The sequence below is a fragment of the Myodes glareolus genome, chromosome 14 (genome assembly GCF_982192425.1).
Source record: "Myodes glareolus chromosome 14, mMyoGla1.1, whole genome shotgun sequence".
Classification (NCBI taxonomy): domain Eukaryota; kingdom Metazoa; phylum Chordata; class Mammalia; order Rodentia; family Cricetidae; genus Myodes; species Myodes glareolus.
Genome location: NC_142039.1, coordinates 60,339,628 through 60,360,651, shown reverse-complemented (window position 1 = coordinate 60,360,651; position 21,024 = coordinate 60,339,628). Strand labels below are relative to the sequence as shown.

General features: G+C 44.6%; 1 long non-coding RNA gene across 3 annotated transcripts; it reads left to right on the top strand.

The window, feature by feature from the left end:
• Positions 1-4,950: 4,950 nt before the first annotated feature.
• Positions 4,951-19,052, top strand: LOC146892057 (uncharacterized). Of its 3 annotated transcripts, none has more exons than XR_015005166.2 (6): positions 4,951-5,334; positions 7,478-7,617; positions 12,041-12,499; positions 14,196-14,281; positions 15,143-15,399; positions 17,226-19,052. It is a non-coding gene; the product is annotated as an uncharacterized LOC146892057 (long non-coding RNA). The 3 variants fall into 3 exon arrangements; XR_015005167.1 differs by lacking the exon at positions 17,226-19,052 and adding an exon at positions 11,818-11,924 and having other exon boundaries at positions 15,143-15,292; XR_015005168.1 differs by lacking the exon at positions 17,226-19,052 and having other exon boundaries at positions 14,203-14,281; positions 15,143-15,292.
• Positions 19,053-21,024: the final 1,972 nt, after the last annotated feature.

The window sequence follows — 21,024 nt, the reverse complement described above, 5'->3', positions numbered from 1 at the left end:
TGTGTTGGGTTGGTCCATGAGTGCCCACCCAAATCCATATCCACTGGAACCTCAGAACGTGATTTTACTTTTGAATATAATGTTTACCAATATGATGAATTAAGGGTCTGACGATGAAATTATTCTGAATTGAAGATGAGCTTTAAATCCAGTGCCGAGTGTTCTTAAAGGAAAAGCACACCAGACCCAGAGAGGGTCACGTGACACAAGGAAACAGTCCGGCCTCTAGAAGACGAGAGTAGCAAAGATTCACCCTGTAAGCCTCCAGAGGGAGACATCCCTGCCAAAACTTCACTGGATTTTGTGCTCCAAAGCTGCAAGGGAGTCCACTTCTGTTCTCTCAAACTACCTAGCTTATGGTCCTTGGTTATGGGAGCCACAGGAAATGAAGGTAGGTCCCTCCTGCACCACTGCCCTTGGATTCAGACAAAAGGAGGCTCTTGCTCAAGCCCCCACCCCTGATTCACTTCTTAGTTACTGATCAGTTCTGTGAAGAGATACCATAACCAAACAACTCATCAACTGGGGACTAAGCATGCAGATATATGAATCTATAGGGGGACATTCTTATTCAAATTACCCCATTCTTCAAGCCATCCCACAGAGATAAAAGTTGTGCACCTGAGAAGTTTGGGTCCTCTCCTCTTAGTCACATTTGAAACCAATTCCTTTAAATCTCCAAATGATCAAGGAGGTTTTGAGGACTGTTGAAAGCTCAGTCTCTCAACCTGCCTTCTCAAGGACATTCCACATTGCTGGTCTGTGCACTGTGCACCCTTAGGCCTAGGGAGGGTCCTGTCGGGGGTCGGTGTCGATGGAACGCATGGGCTGTTGGAGCTACTTATGCACAATGTGTCAACAAAATTCTTCAGATGTGAGCAGGTAGGAGATGAGAAGGAGAGAGTGTTAAGGCAGAAAACCAGGGCCCACCTCTCTGCTAACCATACTTCTAGAAGTTTCTGAGAAGTCTGGTGCTCCAGGTTGATTTAAGGGAACACTGGAATAGGTCAGAGCGCAATGTTAAACTGTTTGTCAACCAGGTGTAAACAGTTTTAGATCTTTAGAACTAAAAATTTCAAGGACGTGGCTGTCCAGTGTTGCTTGAAATCTACTCTCTGTCACACGCTAATCTTTAGATCATCAACTCTCCTCTGGTTTTGGTGAGCTGGCATGTCTCGATTTCTGTTTCTTTCCTCTATAGAATGTTGGTAAACTTTGCCATTGTGGGCATTCATGTTGACTTTAGTTTTGGGCTAGTTAGAGCTTTTATAAATATCACCAAAAGCCCCATGTGTTAAATGCCCAGCCCGTAGCGTCATGGGAAAGTGACAGAATATCTAGGTGAAGCCAACGGTAAAAGGAAGTTAGGTTGTTTATAGGCATACCTTCATGGAAATATTGAGATCCTGGCTTCCTCATGTCCTTTTTGCCTTTCTGCTCCCTCAAAGGGAGCATCTTTGCCCACCAACCCGTACCCACCCTGATTTGCTGCTACACTACAGGCCCAAAAGGATCAGGGGTAATTTCCTGAGGTCTGGAACCTCTGACAGTGTAAACCCAAATAAGCTTTCTCAGTTTAAACTTGTCTCCAGCATTTTGTTAAGTACAGAAAACTCACAAAACGTCACAAATTAGATTGCTGTGAGCACCCAGTGCGTACGATTTCATATAACTCCAGTCTTTTCAATTAGATAAAGTACTAGAAAGGGGATTTCTGAACCTATGGGAGTACAGGTTTTTAAGACTTTTATATAGAGAAACCCCCACCTCCATGAAGTGTGAAAGAGAAGAGCCACTATCTCCATCACTGACAACAGTTTTTAAAAAATCTTTAAGATCTCTTTATTTCTGCAGGGTTAGTAGCCAAACCCAGGACTTCAAACATGCTAAGCAAGCAAGCAACCACCACCCTACATTTTTGACCTTGGTTGTTTATTAACTTCAAGTGAATTGAATTTTGTCATAAATGAGTTAATCTCCTCACTTTTCTAATGAATGGAACATTCTGGAAAACATTCTGTCCCAAGAGGAAGATATGCAGGACATACTAAACCTATTCGTCAGGAAGAGACGGGTGAAGAAAGAAGAGACAGACATTGCTTCCCTTCCAGCGGTGTTCAGGATGCTCATCTCCATCTCAGAGATGCTGGACGTCTGCTCCTGAGCCTGTTACTGAAGGTGATCTTCAAACATCAGTTCTGAGGAGGACACACATGCCTGTCCCCATTGGGTCCCATCCCCACCCCACTCCCACTCCCAGGGTTTCTGCCTGTGGCCTCGTGATTTCACTTTGTTTCCTAGAGAGTCAAGGGAATATCAACTGTAATGTGATGGGAAGACACTCATCTCTTTCAGCTGAGAATCAGGGTGGCTTCTGTCATTGCTGCAGTGCCAGGACAAGAGTGGAAATACAGGAGGGGTGGCAGAGTGAGCAGCCTTTGCGTGATTCTTCTCCTGAAGTTCGTGACAAGGCTTCTGTGACATACAGAAGGAGGGGGACGTTAGTTGAAAGCCAGAGATATTAGTCAACAACCTGTTTTACCCTCACATTTTTAAGGGTTTATTTATTTTTATGTGTGTAGGTATTTTACATGCATTCTTTATGCTCACTACATGTGTGCCTTGTCCCTGAAGAAGCCAGAGAGGGATTCAGAGGTCTTGGAGCTAGAGTTTCAGATGACTATGAGCCACCATTTGGGCGCTGAGGACCCAAATGCAAGAGCAACAAATGCTCTTGGCTGAGCTATCTATTCATTCCTGTCACCCACATGCTCTTCCCAGGCTTTCTCTGTCTCCCCTGCCCCCATCCACACACCCATTAGCTGCACATCATCCCTTAACCCATCTGCCTGTGGAAGCAAAATATTGCGTTGCACACAAAACAAATCTAAAATGGCATTTATAGTCTTTTACCAAAGCAGAGTAACCCTAAGTCAGCAAGGCTTTCTGTTCTTCAAGCTGGGCTTACTCTTAATTGTTCTCCTTGACAGTAAACATGTGAATGGGTGTTAAAATAGTCTAGAAAGCTTTAGCAGGAAACTGTAGCTTGGGGATCCAAGGCTGTGTGCACATGCACACACACGTGCACGCACGCACACACGCACACATGCGTGCATGTGCATAGCCCAGGTATCACATAGTTAGCTTTCTGTTCTTTCAGTCACTGTAACAAAAAGAATGAAGAAATATAAGTATTCAGAGGTGTGTGTGTGTGTGTGTGTGTGTGTCCCTGCCATCCTATGAATTGGTGGAAAATGGGTGACAATCTCAAAATTGTAGGCATGGAACTACAACAGTGTCCATAATGTGTGTTCTCTGATTTAAGGACCATTTATTTTAGTAATCTTCTATTTTTTGGTCAGTCAATTGTATCCTTACAAGGAATATCACAGTCCAATATCACTTTTATGTGTGAAAAGAGCATTTTGACAAATAGCACTTAAGCAGAACTATGCTGGGCATTAGGAACACCTGTCGTTTGAAGGATCCGAGGTTTACAAAAGTCCCCATCTGTACTTGCAAGTGGCAGCCACAAACTCAGCTCATCCACGACTGCCATGAGAGGGTAGCTTTCTCCACTTCATTTGAACCTGATTTCTGATGGGAGCTACCGTCTGTCCAGAGGTAGAACGTGTTCGTGGTCAGTTCAGGATTTTCCCCTCTCCCATATAATGCCAGAGTGGTGATGCCAGACAGGACGTGGGTCTCTGCCGACATCCACATCAGAGTCCTCCAATATTCTAACCTCTCCACTCTGAACACTTAGGCAGTCAGCAGCTGAGGGCCCTCGTAGTGATGACTTGGGCTGAGCAGAGTGTCTCACCTACAGCAGGGCCCTTTTCAAGGCAGCCTGAAATGCATGCATGATCCATGCAGGAGTAGCAAGACCCACACACTTGTTCTTAGTTTGGGACAACACTAAAAGACCACTGCCACTTGAGGCCTTCTGAGAACTCCACAGCTCAAGTCTGTCTCCCACCCGGTTCCACTTAAATTCCACTAATATCAGGTGTTTCCACCAGAGGTTGTATCCTGGCCCTATGCAGAGACGGAAGAATTTCCGCCATTCCCCTGTGAACTTCCTGCATGTTAATGGACAGACAGATGCAGTTAGTTAGGGATGGAAACTCCAGAGACAGAATTAGTAAACCAATTCTGACGTCGATAGATGTAGGGGCATTTCAACTGTATTTTAATAAATAAAACTGCCTGAAGATCTGAGAGTAAAACAGTCCCACTAGTCAGCCTTAGAGACCAGATTATGGTAACACACACCTTTAATCCTAGTAGCCACACTAGTTGCATTAGATTGGGTGGTGCACACCTTTAACCCCAGTGGTACATGCCTTTAATCCCAGGCCTAGAGAGGAATATAGATGGGAGACGACAACTCTCAGACAGTCTCATTCTGAGATTCTGGGAGGCAGGATTGCTGTTTCAGACTGAGGTCGAGGTAAGAGCCCGTGGCAGGCTGTTTTACTTTTCGGATCTTCAGGTTGAACCCCAATTTCTGCCCCTGAGTTTTTTGTAATTGTGCTTCAATTGCAGGTGCCATGCTTGACAAGACAGTCTGTGCCTCTGCACCTCCCCTTTCTCATCTGCGAAATGGGAGTAAAATATTGTTCTCATCTTACTGAAAAGGAGAGAAAATGAGAGATAAGAACATATACCAATAGGGCCTAGCACATGGAAAGTTCTCAGTGAATGTTGGCTGTTCTATAATGCACTCGCAGGTCTGTGTGCTTTTTAGAGGGTGTCCTGGCTGGTTTTCACATGACAACCTAGAATCATCTGAGAGAAGAGCTTCAACGGAGGTTTTGGTTAGATCAGATTGCCCTATGAGCGGATCAGTGGGGGGCGGGGAAGATTGTCTTGATTACTGATTGATGTAGCAAAGCCCAGCCCACTGTGGGTGTTACCATCCCTAGGAGGATGGTCCCAAATCATACAAGAAAGCTCACAGAGTATACACCAGGTGCCCGCAAGCCAAGCAACAAGCAGCATTTTCCATGGTTCCTGCTGTGCTTCTCGGATAGAAAGAGGTGTACTGTGGTGTGGGATGACAGCAGACTTGCCTTCAGTGGTGGACTCTGCCCTGGAGTTGTAAATAAACCTAAATCACTTTTGGTCGGAGAGTTTCATCACAGCAACAGAAATGAAACTTGAACAGAAGGGCAAGAGCTGAGAAAATCAACAGCCATGGAAAGACCTCGTGTGTCGCCTTGGTTTCTGCTTCTAAGATAACGAACTTGGAATAGTCTAGGAGACCAGATAAAAGGAAGAACCAGCAACGGGTAGAGGAGGAAGCTGCTAATATTTCAAAACAATATCCTGGTAAGTAGGCTGAGATCATTTTGCCTTGGAGTAAGCTTGCACGCAGAAATTGTCGCCTAGTTATCTTGAGAAAAGACTTCCTTTACAGTCAGAGATCCTAATATTGGTGACTATTTTCAGATCTGTAAATGCTTCCAGTCAAACTTCAAGCTCTAGAAGTTTTAATTGGGCTGTTCCAAATCAGAACAGTAAGTTAGGAGAACGGACTGCATAGAATCAGGGAAAACAGTATACAAATAAAGTCCTTTAGTGAACAGAAGAGGTTGGACTTTTGCAAACTTACCAGTGAATTTTCCCTGTGATCCTTGGCTTTCATTGCAACTTGAATGGGCTGGGACATACCTAAGAGGTTGCTGAGGAATGGGTGTGCTATGAAGGATGTTTCCAGGGAGAGTTATCTGAGTAGGGAAGGCCTGCCCTATTAGAGAGCACCATTATCTGAGCTGGGGGTTCAAACAAAAGAAGAAAAAGAAACAAGCGAGCTCTGAGTGGAGCCAGTGTCCCCTCCCTCTTTCCTCATCCTATTTACCATGACATGAAGAAGTACCTTTGCCACCCGCTCCCACCACCATGGTGTCCTGCCCAAACACACGTGCTAAGTGACCAGGGACTGAACTCCCAAAACCATGAGCCAAAATAACTTCTCTCTTCTCTTTCTAAGTTGTTAGTGTCTGGCATTTTGCCACAGTGATGAGAAAAGACAGCTAATACGCTCCCTGATATAAAACTTGCTTTAACGGTCTTGGATTCCTCAGCAGTGACGCTGTAAGTCCTCTTTTCTCCTTGGCAGGTGCCGAAGACACTCAACTCCCACCTCACAGCCTTCCCTCTTACCTTACCTCTCTGGCATGAAGTGGGAGTCTGAGGAACTGGCAGCTAATTGAACAGCAATTCTGAGACACTTACCCCTGCTAACCTTACCGCTGTACGAATCATCCAGTTCTAAAGCCAGCAACCTTGGGGGGAGGTGCCGTATTGACAATAACACTAGAAGTATGGCTTGGCTTCAGGATAAAATATTTATAATCCCTCTCTGGGGGAAGCGAGCAGAGCAGAATGAATCCACGGGCTTCGGCTCTCCTGAGGTATTTTTCTCATTCTCCCTGGCACGGATAAAATCTAAACTGTACTTAAGAAACGGTGTTAAATGTGTTAGTTGACTGAATCTGGCATTTATAATGCAATTTAGCAAAGTTTTATATTGACAGCATGACATTTTTAAAGGGCCCTTTCTGATTAACAAGGTTCAGAATCACTCCCTTGATTATGCTCGCAGAGGAGTATAAAACGCTACAGGCTCCGAGAGCAATGAATCGGGGCTCTGTTAGCATTAGACGCATTTCGTTTTGTTAGTGACCATTTCCAGGGAGCCTCAGACTGCAACGGCATGTTTCCCTGACCAAAGAAAATCTGTTTGTTTTTTTTTTTTTTACTTAGTGAGGCCTGCCTGTGGGGAGTAGGCCTCAGTAGGCGGGGGAAGATGTATAGACTCCAGGTCAAGACCAGGAAACCTGTCCGTAGAAGCTCCATCTTGCCTCCAGTTGTCCCATCTGGACAAAGCCAGTCTAAGAAATCCAGGGAATCAGGCATTCTTCAAAAGTGCAAATTGGGAAAGATTTGATTTATCTTAGCTTCTTTATTGTTTCCGTGAGTGTCTTCTGCTTATCCCCTAAATATGTGACGATTTCATTTGGATCTCAAGATGGGATGAAAAACACCTCAAGAGTCTTTGTACCAATGGAATAAACGCAATGTAAGAAAGTAACATAAATTATCCCTGCTTCATTCACAGAAGGCTCCACTGTGAGTTCTAACCTCTTGTCACGATGCTTGCTGAACATCTTTCAAAAAGCAAGACTCTGTGAAGGGCACTACAACTTCATGTGTGTGTATATAAGTTCTCCTAATATAAATTTCTTTATTTATATTAAATTTATATTTATTTATATTAGATTTACACATTTAAGTGTGCCCTTCAAGAGCTTGAGAGAATTTACTGTTACGAGACCATCACCACCATCCATCTCCAAAACTTTTCAGCATCCCAAACTAAAGCTCTGTGCACATTCAGCAGTAACTTTCCCTCCCCATCACCATGGCCTTGATGACCATTCTACTCTGCCTGTGACTTTGATCATTTTAGGTGCTTTATGTCAGCAGAGTCATACTGCTTATCCTTTAGTGCCTGGCTTTCTTCTTGGAGCACAAGCCACCATTCGCCCATGTCACAGCATGCGTCCGTCAGAACTGCCTTCTTGGGAATGTTGAGCAATGTCCCTGTAGGTAAGTGCTGCAAACTGCCAGTTCCTTGTCCTTCCACAGACACTTGGGTTGTGCTCCTTTCTTTGCTCTAGCAAGCAATGCTATCTCATAAACGTGAATGTGCAAGTGCATGTGCACAGGTGTGCAAACTGTCTCACCTCTGATTGTGATGCTGACCCTGTAACTAAGATACAGCACCCACTTCCCAGGTGAGAAAAGGGGTTTCCACAGAGATGGGCTGTGCTCCTGGTAGGTGGAAGTCCTGGGGTGTGAAGCCATGTCTGCTCAACATCCTCTCCACCTCTCTCCTGGCTCAGTTCCATCCGTGTGTGATGTCCGCTCAGCAGTAACATGTCATTAGATGGCGACTGTCCTTCAAGACGGCGTCTTCTTTATCACCAGTTGTAAAGCGAACTGTCCTACCAATGAGCTAACAAGAACCTAGTGAGGTGTACTATTCTAAGACATCGTATTTCAAGATTCTAGAGAGGTTTGAGATGTCACATGACCCTCCCTCAGCCGACAGATAATTAATGACCTGTAGAACTGGCAGAGGATTCTTGTGCACACCAGTAGAGTGGAGTCTATCTGAACAGAGGAGTGGAAGCCACTCCAGTTTCAAAGCCATTTGTCAGTCAGCCCAAGGTTCTGAGACGACACACCCACCCCGGGGAGGTATGATGGCATCTGGGTATCACTTCTGTGCCGGCTTAAATAGGAATGGCCCCCCATAGATTCATGTGTTTGAATGCTTGGCTCATAGGAAATGGCAGAGTGAGGAGGTGTGATCTTGTTGTTGTAGGTATAGCCTTCTTGGAGAAGTTTGTAACTGTGAGGTCTCACTTTGAGGTATCATATGCTCAAGCTAAGCCCAGTGTGGTTCATAGTCTCCTTTTGCTGCCTGTGGATCAAGATGTAATAAATCCAAGCTCTTCCTCCAGGACCATGTCTGCCTATGTGCTGGCCTGCTTCCCACCATGACAATAACCAACTAAACCTCTGAAACTGTAAGCCAGCCCCAATTAAGTATCTTCCTTTAAAAGAGTTGGCATGGCCATGGGGTCTCTTCACAGTGGTAGAAACCCTAATAAGACAACTTCCTCCACTGAAGTTCACCTAGGTTTAGGAAAAGGGAAACTGATATTTCATTGCTGGGCTGTGACCCTTACTGGCATTTTGAGAATACCATCTGTCCTGACTAATAGAAAGTTTAATGTATCTGAATATTTATGGCCAGGTCCAACAAAAATTATTCTATTTGCTGATTTTTTTTGAGACAGGGTCTAATGTAAGAGCTCAGGATGCCTTCCAACTCACTCCATAGTCAATAGCGACCTTGAACTTCTGATCCTCCTGCCTTTATGTACAGAGTACAGGAAAAGCAAGCATTCAGCATTGTACCTGGTTTATTCAGTGCTAGGGATTGAACCCAGAGCCTCACACATGCTGGGCAGGCACTTTGCCTGCTGAGCTCCATCCCCAGCCCCAGAGTCTACTACTGTCATTTTTGTTTCAAACTAAGAAAAAGGAAGCAGAAGACAGAAGTCACAAGGGACAGGGTGAGCCGGCTGCTGCCTGCCCGCCTCACCCAGGAGTGTCACTGTGGCTGTGGGTCAGGTAGAGGAGCAGATGCAGAGATGCAGTTCATGCCCTGCGGTAAGGGGAAGGCATTCCTCCCTGACACCCTAGGTCCCAAGGCCACAGGGAACACAACTTGTGACATTCTGCAGTGAGAATGGGCAGTGGTAGTGGGGCGGGGCCCTGACAATATTGGAGGCAGGCCATCATTTACTGCAGCAGTGGCTAGAGAGAAAGACAACGTATTAGGTAAAAAACTGATGAATGATGAGGGTTCCCCAGACTGGACCACAGGTTTGCCAGTCTACCTGTATCACTAAAGGCTGTGGTCCAGCCTGAAGAAAACAGATATATAACATATATATATTTGACATATTTGGAAACTACACACACACACAAATATATATATATATGTATATATGAAAATGATACAATAAAACCCATTTCTCTATGTGCTAATCAAAAAAATTAATAAATTGAAAATGAAAAATCCATGAGAAAAATAAACCAGATGACTCTAGTTCCTCTCATCCCTTACAACCTGTGATTGAAATCGGCAGTATTAACGAAGTGTAACTGGAAGCCTGAGAGGAGAGAGGGAGAGTTGATAACACACACCCTGGGGACCATGACCACGTCAGTTCCTGGGAAACAGGCTCCCAGACATGTTGTTTCTGACCAGCCCAGGGTACACGGCTCTAATATGAGACTCCTCCCCACCAGATCCAGGCCCTGAGCAATGTGTCCTCTCCATCATCCTGTGCATACCATCCAACCCCCCAGGCACACTGTAGCTCCCCAACTCAAAGCCTGCCTTGGCCAAATATCACAGTTAAATGACCTATGAGCATCTCCACTCTAGGTACTTCCTTCAGAAGGGCGTATCCCTTTGCCAGTAAATGAAAGCTTTGATGGAATGCAGGGCCACAGAATACAAGCGATGTGTAAGAGGGGCTCTGTCTCACTGGACGTGCCTGACTCTGTGTGTGCACATGGGCACTCTTGTGTGTGTTCACACGTATAGTGTGAGCCTAGGCTCAAATCCAATGTATTTGTAATGTGAAATCCCATCAAGAGAGGCCTTGCCAATCAATATTCATTTTTTTTTTTGTTCTAGAAACAATAGCAAAGGACACTCAAGAAATGAAAGTCTCATCTGGAAAGGACTGGTGTTCTTCCTCCCGGATACCAAAGTTATGCCATCTACAAGGCTCAGGCATAAAGCATCAGTTGGCTGGATGTTTACATGATTAAGCTGCAGATAGGTGGTATCCAACACAGGCAGTGTCCTGCATGGTTTCCAACTGATGTTAAGGAAGCCCCCTAGCAGCAAGGACACTGCCAGAAAAAGCATAAAAGAAACTCGAGGCAGAAAGAAGCCTCTTCTGTTATGAGATGCTACTGAGGGCGAAGAGCATTAGACCCTAGTTGTGAGATGTCTTCAACAACCAGTGCACACATTTCTCGTGTCTATGTTGCCTAGGGATTTGGGGCTGAGGCGAAGGCCAGTCCTTTCCGTTCATTTCGAAGCTAAAATGTGACTTCGCTACTGCCGAATGGGAAAGAGACTTGCAAGGAAGTTCCAAAGATTGTTGTTAGCACACTTCTTAGCCCGAGTTGGCAGGAGGAAAGCTGTGATGTAAAGAAACGGAGCTCAGCTTGGGAAAGGAAGCCAGAGCCTTATCCAGTGAAGGCTTTGGGAGGCAATCACGGCGCACACACTGCTCTTTCTGATGTCAGCTGACAGGGCCCCCTCTAGAAGCTTCCTCTGTATGAATACAATGAATCCTAACGAAAGCTGCTGGCCTGTGGACTGCAGAAAGGATGCTGAGCCCTTTGAGGTTGAACGACTTGTCCAAGGACACACACATACGCATGCTCGCACATACACACACACACACATGCACGCACACGCATACGTACACATGCATGCACACACGCGCGCGCGCACACACACACACACACACACACACACACACACTTGATATAGAGCACAGGCGTGTAAGCTCCATATTCCTCTGTCAGCAAGCACTGGCCTGCTTCCTCTGACTGCTACAGAAATACTTCTCTTACAAGGGCAGCCTGGCATATTTTAAGGAAAAGATGATTTGATCCTTTATTTTTTTTTTCTACCATGAAAGTAAATTTGTCCACTTCCTTGGGTACTGGAAGAAAGGATGTGCAAATCAGTGTGTGTGTGCCTGGCTTTGCTTTGGATGACCACTTAGCATTCTTCATACGGTGCCTGGGAAAACAGGAGAAGGCGTATATTCCAGAAGGTACCCTGCCGGCCGCCTCCCTTGCATGTCCCTATGGGGGCCTGGGGAGTCCTTGCTATGGTTTGAGTGACTCCTCAACACGCTCGTGTGTTGGAAAGTGAATCTCCAGGTTCACTCGTTAATGGCTACAGGAGGTGAGGCCTTTGGGAAGTTATCAGGGCAAGATGATAACTCACCTCGCAAGGGTGAGGTGGTGTTCATGGCTCTGGGAGACAATGAAAAGCCCAAGCTAGCGGTCTCTCCACCCTATTAGAAACAGCGTGAGGTACTTAGCAGCTAGCACCGTGTTCTTGGATTTCCCAGCCTACAACACCAAGAAATAGACTTCTTTTCTAAGTTTCCCTTTAATAGCATTTTATTCCAGGGATAGGAAATGCAGCCCAGATCTCCCCCTCAGCCCCTAGCTCCTCTGACTACGTGAGTGAGCAGAAGTCAGACAACAAACCAGAGTCAGTTTTCTCCCAATACCAGGTGGGTCCCGGGGCTTGAACTAAGGTCATCGGGCTTGACTTTAACCAAAGCACCTAGGCAGCCCTGCTTGTATTTCTCATTGATCACTGCTCCTTATTTATACTCATTTTTTATAGGAGCTGAAGTTTTAATTTGCCGAAGATGATGTTGACAGATGTTGCACAGTGTCCCAGCAGTCCTTGGACGTCTCATTTCTTCTCACCTCCTTGAAGCTCAAGAATAAATATCTCTTCCCACCTCACCCACCCCTTAGCAATCGTTCAGAGACCCTGGCCGAGGATAGAGAAATTCTGCAGCCTCCATTTCTCTAGCAATGAACAGTATTGGGCCCTATGTTACTGTCAGATTTCTGTCACTATAACAAAGTACTCGAGACAATTAAGTTATGAAAAACAGAGGTTTATTTGGACTCATAGTTTCAGTTTCCATTCCAGGATGAGGCCAAGCCTTTACCTTCAGGCCTCTGGTGGGAGCCGGATGGTAATACCCGGAAGCGTGTGTAGGGAATAAACAGCACATCTCATTGACAGGAAACGGAAGAGGAAGAGGCCAGAGTCCCACAATCCCTTTCACAGGTACACCCTCAAAACCCCCTATGAAAAAGTTTAATTTATAAATTATTTACAGTAAGAGATGAGCATTTAAATAAAACACATTTAGCAATCCACTATAACAAAGGTTATATAAACCCGGCCCCTCTTCAGATATCCCTGTCCCATGCTTGCATTTGCTTGCGCTTACATGGAAGGACACATAGCAATAATTTCTTCAGTGTATCTCAGCTGCCAGCATCGCTCCGCTTGTGTTTGGGGTACACTGTGAAATAAAATGAAGGTTGCTTGATCTGATAGTCAATATGGCAACTGAAAGTGATTGATGGCCGGGTTAGAAGGGCATACAGCATGGATACAGGGAATGGGGAGGCGGGTCCTAGCTTAGCTGAGGTGGAGCCAGAGGACATCACAACATGAGGTTTCCTCACACCCCTCAGAACTCTATGCAATTAAAACCCTGTTAATTGTTTCTTTCCAGAAACTTTTATTTAATGTATCTGGGACATGGTTGACCAGGACGCTGGTGTACAGATTTCCAGAAGACGGAAGTCTTCACTTCATTAGTTCACTGGTGTTTCTAAAGCTTCCAGAACATTGCCTAGTGAATGAACATCTTTAAAAATACTTATGGAATGAACAGTGCCCACTGAACAGATACTCCAGAGATGGAATGGCTTCAAAACGGGCTGGTTCCAGAGCCACACCCCACCTCTACCACTTACAATTTTTTCTTCTCACAAATTCCTTATTATTCCCATATTCCCTTCCTCCTAAAGTAGAGAAAACCCAGTTACAGCAGGGATGGTCCCATGGGTTGAGAGCAGTCTAGGCAAAGAGCTAACAAAGAAGAGGGAAACAAGTACCTTGGTATCTTAGATGCCGGGATTGAAATGAAGGAGTCTGGCGGACCCTTCACGGAGCAAAGCGCCATACGATGCTGATGAGCTTGAAAATGTAATGTGCCACATAGCATCCAACATCTCAGAGCAGAGATAGAGCCCAAGACATGGGACTCCAACTCGAGTGACCCCAAAATCTTACCCTTCTGCCTGTGTCCTTGAAACAAATGATCATTATTGGCTCACTGTTCTAGTCATTGTCACTGGAACTCACAATCACTTAGTATCCATCACACTTCCTCTTAACTCTTCCTAGCTCCCTCTTTCCCCTCCTTTCCCAGCTTAGTGACTCCAGGCCAGACCTACCTAGAGAGTGCATATTTATCCTTAGTGAGAATTGCTTGGCTAAGTTATAGTCTCCAGACATGCAAAGTTCTGTGGCTTTACCTGTGAAGAAGAGAGAAAAGTATATAGTATATACCATATATATATGTGTGTATATATGTATACACACACACACACACACACACACACACACACACACATATATATATATATATATATATATATATATATATATATATATATCCCTCCCTGCAAGATCAAACTATTCCCACCATGTCAACACTGACAGTTTCTTTGCACTAGTATGACTTAGGTAGAATTCGTATCAGTATAAATATTACTTTAGCTTTACTGCTAATTATATCAACTTAAAGTCAATTTATAGTGATAATCACCATCATAATGGGTTGTTGCCAAACCTCCCCACTGATATTTTGCAGCATGGTGTACACTCAGCCATTAGCAATCACAGGAATGCACCCATCACTCATAATACTGGCTAAAGTATTTCCCTAATTGTCTTCTTCCTGAAGTTCACAGGAAGCAAGAACATTGGAAGACTACACAAAGTTCCAACACCCTATTAAAACAACCTCATTCTTCCCAGCATCCTATGTAGGTAAGTCCAGGCTGCGGATGGGGACTTCTCCATCCCCCTAGTATGGCACAAACATATTATCAACTTCAAATTCAGTTTGGGACACACTGATTGAATCACAACCATCACACTCAAATGGCAGATAGCTCTTATCGTCGGCGATGTACCACCTCTAAACCCTCATGTCAAATTTTTGTTTTTAAATTCTGCTGCTTCCTGTGAACTCATTCTACCTGTTAATTTAAGGTGTTTAGAGAGAAATGAAGCAGCACATGCAGGGGTTGCTACTCCCTGAGCTTTCGGGGGCCATGCAGGCTCTTGGAACATAATCTCTGGAAATAAGGGACACTTTAAGTAGACGTGCAATGGCTGGAGGAAATCTGTACCGTGCACCCCATGCTTGTTGAAAGCCCTCCCAGCTCCTGCAGGACTGTGTGGGTGAACAAGCTCTTAGGGGGGCATACTGTGCGCTCATGTCTCCCTCTATCTTTAAAGTTAAGAGATTCAAGGTGTTTGCAATTTAAGTCATTGCTCCGAGTCACTCTTTGGGTAATCAGTCTCCTGTGATAAATCAGTGGGTTGCTGTTGCTGTGGATGTCACCTTTTGTTCATTTCTGCACCACGAGGCACTAGGCTTACCTTTGCCTGAGGGATGCCCCACCCAACTCTCAGTTCATATTGTTCTCAAGCAGCAGGCCAGGATCTGGGCATGAAGTATGTGATAATGGAATCTGCATGCAGATTTCTCCATGACAGTGAATAGTCCACGGCTCAATACTGAGCCAATCTAGTCAGTCAATGTGTGAGCCAATCTAGTCAGTCAAAGTTATTGAGATTCAAGCTTAGGAAACAAATTGTTTTCTCCTCTGCCCTGGGTAACAGGCTCAAGGAAGATGTTGCAGAGTCCTGCCCTGATCTCAGTTGGAATTCCAAGAACGAAACATCTTACTGGAAACAGCCTGGGAAAACGGAGAGCAAGATAGCAGACTTCATGACATTTGAGCTTTTGAATAACATTGCACTTGACACCAATCCGTTTCCTGATTTTTAAATGAGAGATATCAAAAATCTACTTTGCTTAATGTTGTTAAGGTCTTTGCTGTCAATCATGACCAAAATCCTCCTATTGGATGTAAGAAGTAAGTAGCCATTGAGAGGATTAGACCCATTCTAAGATGGAAAAATGGACAGAAAGAAAGGAGACCTTGCCAGTATGAGTCATAGGGTTTAAATATAGATAAAGGCAAATCCTGAACATTCAGTTATGGTTTGAGTGCAAAAACAGTCCTTGTAGGCTCACATGCTAGAATTCTTGCTTCACGGTTGGTTGCCGCTGCTCTTGGAAGCTGTAGAGCCTATGGGAGCTGGGACTCCACTGAAGGACACAGGTCAATGGTGTGGGGGGGGAGTCTTAGGGGTCACAGCTCAGCCTCATTTCCAGCTCAATCTCTCTCTGTTTCCTGATCCATCAATATGTAAGCAAGTATCCTCAAAGCCGGCATGCCGCAGCTCAGAGCTACCAAGATCTCTGCCATACTTCCTCTGCAGTCTCTCAAAGCCTGAGCTGAAACAGGCCCTGCTCCTTTGTGTTGCCTCCGCCAGGCATTTTGTCATAGCAACAAGAAAAGTACCCCGTAGACATCCCAACACCAAAGGGCTCTTGAAATACAGCAGAGTTTTAACAACACTCAAAAACTTGGCATGAATTCCTGATATAGAAACTGATGTCTTTTGTTTTTCAAATATTTCTGAGTCTTCACTTTATTCCCTAGCAAAGAAGGCAAGTCTCTGGGTAGACACACAGAAGCCAGGAGTGGTGCAAGAAATTTGGAGGGTGGGTAGTAGATGTATAATCTAGGTGATGATCGATCCTCAATTCAGAAAAGTTAGAGAGAAACAGAAAGAAAATATGAGAAACTAGATTCATACAATCCCCTTGTCCTTAAGAAATCGAGTTGAAGGTGGCAAGCTAAATAAGTGTGAGAAAAATCAAATCCTGAGGGCTTTTGAAGACGCCATGTTTTATCTCTGAGTCTCTTCTCCCAGCACTCCACCTGCTGCTCGGTGTAGTGCTGGGGCCCGTTAGCTGTCATGGTCTCCCCAATTAGCACTTTGAACGCAACCACAACAATGGGGGCCATGCCCTCTATCTGCCATGGGCGGGCTGGTTCCTACAATTAAGCTGAAGTTCAGATTTTGGCTAATAACAGGCAAGAGATGTGGCGGCAAGGGAATGCTTATTCATTAGCTCATGCTAATGGGTGCTAGAACCAGCCCCGCCGCCACCAGCCTGCTAGTGTGAGAGCCCAGGCAGGTGGCGTCACTCTGATCCCAGAGTGTCTGCGGGTTTATTTCACAACACTGCTGCAGGCTGCCAGTTATCAGATCAGGAACAGGTTTTAAGGGAAAAGAACAGGGTAATTTGTTTTAAGTGCCAGGCTTCAGTCTCTGTCTTCTATGAAGCAGTCATTCATTATCAAGACAAGGCTGATGGTCCTATTATGAGGCCTGTGTGCTTATAGGGACTGATTTTTTGCATTGCACTCAGCGTTTGATGAGTGTAGGGAAAATAATTATATTTTATTTACATAAGGCAAGCGGTAATTATCACATCAGTCTGATGGTTCTGAAAAGAGAGGTCACTGCAAAGAAAGAATTGGACTGACTACAGTCATCGCTCACTGTAGGATCCAGACTCCCACTTAGACAGCACAATCCTCACATGCTCGAGACTCGCATAAACTGGCACAGTGTTGGCATAGAAACTGTTTATAGACCCGTGTACTTTAAGTTGTTCCTAGGTTACTTATGACACCTTCTATAATGTAAAGGTTGTATAAATAGCTGTTATCCTGCATTGTTTAAAGAATAATGGTAAGGAAAACTACATATACATTCAGGATCCCCTCTTTCTTTCTTTCTTTTTTAACAAATGTTTTTTCAATCCGTGTTGATTTGGTCCCAGGATGAAGAATCCATAAGAGCAAGCTTCATCTATACCACACTGGACAATGGTAGGTGTGGAAAGAATGAAGCTGCTTTGCTCATGGATGAAGCTATGGCTATGCACATAGCCATTCTTTTCACACGGAAGCATTGAGGGCTGGGGTAGAGAGACAGGTCAGTCCACAAAGCACGTGCTGTGTAAGCGTGTAAACCTGAGACCCTCAGACTCCACGTGAATGAACAAACAACGGGGCATGCTGGTGTACATTTTTAATCTCTGTTGGGAAGTAGATGTGGGTAGTTCCCTAGGGCTTACTAGTCATCCAATCAAGAGGAATCAAAGAGTTCCATGCCAGTGAGAGAGAGAGAGAGAGAGAGAGAGAGAGAGAGAGAGAGAAAGAAGATACCTGGTTTTCTCACCCATGCCCACATACATATTTATACATACTTGTACTAATACATCCACATAAACATGCCCCAAACACATATGTACTGGGCACCTACCAAGTGCCAACCACTCTAGTAGCTGTGTCGTGTTTGATAGTAAACAAAGCAGAACCCCCCTGGACTTCTTCTGCCCACTTGAGTTCTTCTGGCCAAGGAGAATTAGATTTCAGGAGGCCGACCCTAATTAGGTTTCATGTAAAGAAAAAGTTGTAATGGAGCATTTGCTACTCTCAGCGAGACATTGACTACCTCTCTTAGGCAGGTCATTCGCACTTTGGCATTAGTGACCTAGATAAAGTACTGAAGGTCACGTAAACAGCGTATTTGAGCATTTGGGATTGCAAGGATTAACCTCCAGGCGTTGATACGGACTTTGTTCTTTCTAGGTCAGTTGGATAAAGCAAGCGCACAGCCCCTGATCCCCTTTGGCCCAGTTAGACCATTATTCTCTATCGCTCTGCCAGGGATTGTGCTCAGCCCTGGTGCCAGTTAGATGTCTTGTGGGACCAAGATAGAAAGCACACAAGGGTGGTGCATGGATAAGGTAATACTTGCCAATGACTATAGAGTAGACACCTTAAAATATATGGTCCAAACAGAACGAGTCATTTTTCAAAAAGAGGAATGCTTGTACAAGCCCACTGAACAGCCGTAAGGACTATGCAAATCTATGGTGATGTTAAAATCAACTGGGGGGGGAGGGAGTTGTCATGTAGGTCGGACTCTATTACAGCAGCTGCAGATGTCTTTCTAATTTGATGCTTCCATTTTAACTATTAATAACGTGGAGTCAAGTCCCAACTTCCCTCAAGAGCACCATCTATTCCAAATTAATTTATTAAAAATGCATTCCAGTCATTAGTGCCAGGCAGATTTATGAAAAGCGGATCATCAAGGATCTACAGACACGTGAGCCATGATCAGGCCATGCGCTCTATTATTTGTCTAGAGTTCTGGTCGCGGGCGGCCATCCTCATAGGCACCCTCACTGGAAGCTATTTATTTCTCTTGATGCATTTCTCGTGGTGACGCGGCTTTCCAGCAGTAACTGACAGGCAGCAGCTGACACGGGTCTAGGTTATCTTCGGTTAAGGCCGAGAGTAAGCGAAGGTTCTGTGCGGATTCTTGCGGGTGCGTTCGTTAAATGTTTAGAAGATGCTGAAAGTTTCTTCATGTTCCAGTGATAAGCCTTGGGGCTTTTTTTCTTTTAAACTGGATTTTTTTTATGACTTTCGTTTTCTTTTTGTAGGCTGTGCACTGATTTAATGACAGTTGACAACACCAACTATAAAATAGACTTCCAAAGGGAAAACTTAATAACAATCTTGCATGAGTTTCTTTATTAACTATTTTATCAATGGACACTGGGTTATGTTAATAAAAGGATTGATGGAAAGAGTCCCCCCAAAGACTCCTTGCTTTCAACCAGCAATCATAAGAAGAGTTAATAAAGGGCCAGTCTTTTGTGATAGCAATGTGTTTTCCTTGAAATCACATAATCCAAAGAGTTACATCCTTGAGCACCTCTTCGCCAAGATGCACGGGCCTATGAGGTTACTCTTTCTCTTGGTGCGATTAGGGGAAAAGAGGGAAATGCAGAGTTTTAGAAGTGGGGAGGATGCATTGACAGTTCCACAAGGCATAAGTGTTTCTTCAGTCAATCTCAGCTACGTTTTAGAGTTTCCGCTAGACAGAGGAGCTGCTGTGGAAACTAGCGTGAGTTATTTTCCCACCTAAGTTTTTCATAATTGAGATTTATGTTGTGTGTATGCATGCATACATGCATGCATGCATGCGTGTGTGTGTGTCTGTGTTTGTGTGTGTGTGTGTGTGTCTGTGTCTGTGTGTGTGTGTGTGTGTGTGGTCAGAAGCGACAATCACCTAAGAAGAGAAGCAGGGCTGATGTGCTGATATGCTAGTTACCAGGGGATAGCAGGTACACAGTGAAGAAGGAAGCTTGAGAGCTACACCCTCCAATGTGGTCTACTACCCAGAGAGTTTCTTTTCCAAGAAAGTAGTGTCCTGAGCCTGTCTCGGGATCGGTATGGTAGAATCTCCAGAACTGGGGTAACAAAGCTGCTTTTAAAACATGCTTTCTGGTTAGCTTTGGTGTAGATAATCTGTTTTATCTCAGTACTTGAGAATCTAAGGTAAGGGGGTGTCTGCAAGCTCAAGGTCAGCCTGGGCTACAGAGTAAGTTTTTGGCTACAGTATGAGGTCTTGACTCACAAAGCATAAAATGAAATAAACTGTTTTCTCCACTATTCTGCTGGATGGACAAAGTTGGCACCATTTGTTCTAGTCTACCCAGGGCTTAGGCACTGGCCAGGTGGATCTGTAGGGCCAGTTGTCTCTCGAACTAAAATCTGAATGCTGGCAGGGGCCTTTCTAGGCTCCTAAAGAAGACCATGGACCCCACTCAGTTATGGCCTTCTTGCCTGCAGTTTTGCTGTCATGTAACCCACAACAGTCTTGGCAGAACTAAAGCTGAAGGGTCACTGAACCCAAACCCAAGGTCTGTGTGTTCCTCTCTGGGCAGGGACCTAAGCAACAAGCCTGGGGAAAAGCCTGGACAGGAAGACACGGGGTTGGGTGATGCCAACCTAGAGCACTGGATTTCTCAGCAGGATCACAAATAGGCTTCCCTGTTCATAGCAATTCCAAAGAATCACGTGCTTTTCGCTGCAAACTCAAGCAAAAAGAGAAAAGACAGGACAACCAGGTGAGCCTTTCCAAAAACTGCACATGCTCAGACTTTCAAACCTCTCATTAGAGGATTCTCTGATGTGGAAAGTTCTTCTGTATATGTGTTGCTTTTATTCATTAATGAATAAAGAAGCTGCTTTGGCCTGTGAAAGGGCAGAGTAGAGTTGGGGGGGAACTAAACTGAATGCTGGGAGAAAGAAGGTGGAGTCAGTGAGAAGCCATGTAGCCACCACAGGAGAAAGACGCCTTCACTGGAGCCCACCAAAACTTTGCTGGCAGGCCACGACGTCATGGTGATGCACAGATTAATGGAGATGGGTTAGTGTAGAATACAAAAGCTAGTTAGAAATACACTTAAGTTTTTGACCAAACAGTACTGCAAATAATATAGTTCGTGTGGTTATTACGAGTCTGAGTGGGCAGGAATGAACGAGCAGCCTCCATCAACAATTCTCTACTCTTTAGAAGTATGCAATATAACATTTAATAGCATTTAAAAAATCCATATTTTGAAAGGTAAAAGTCTGACCACCATGGGTCAGTTTCTGAGTTACTGGTTTGGTTTTCAGGCATCTTGAAACAGCCAATCCCATGTCCTAAACACAACTTCTTGATTACTCTCTCATCTTGCTATTTTTTTTATTCATACATATATGAACATCACA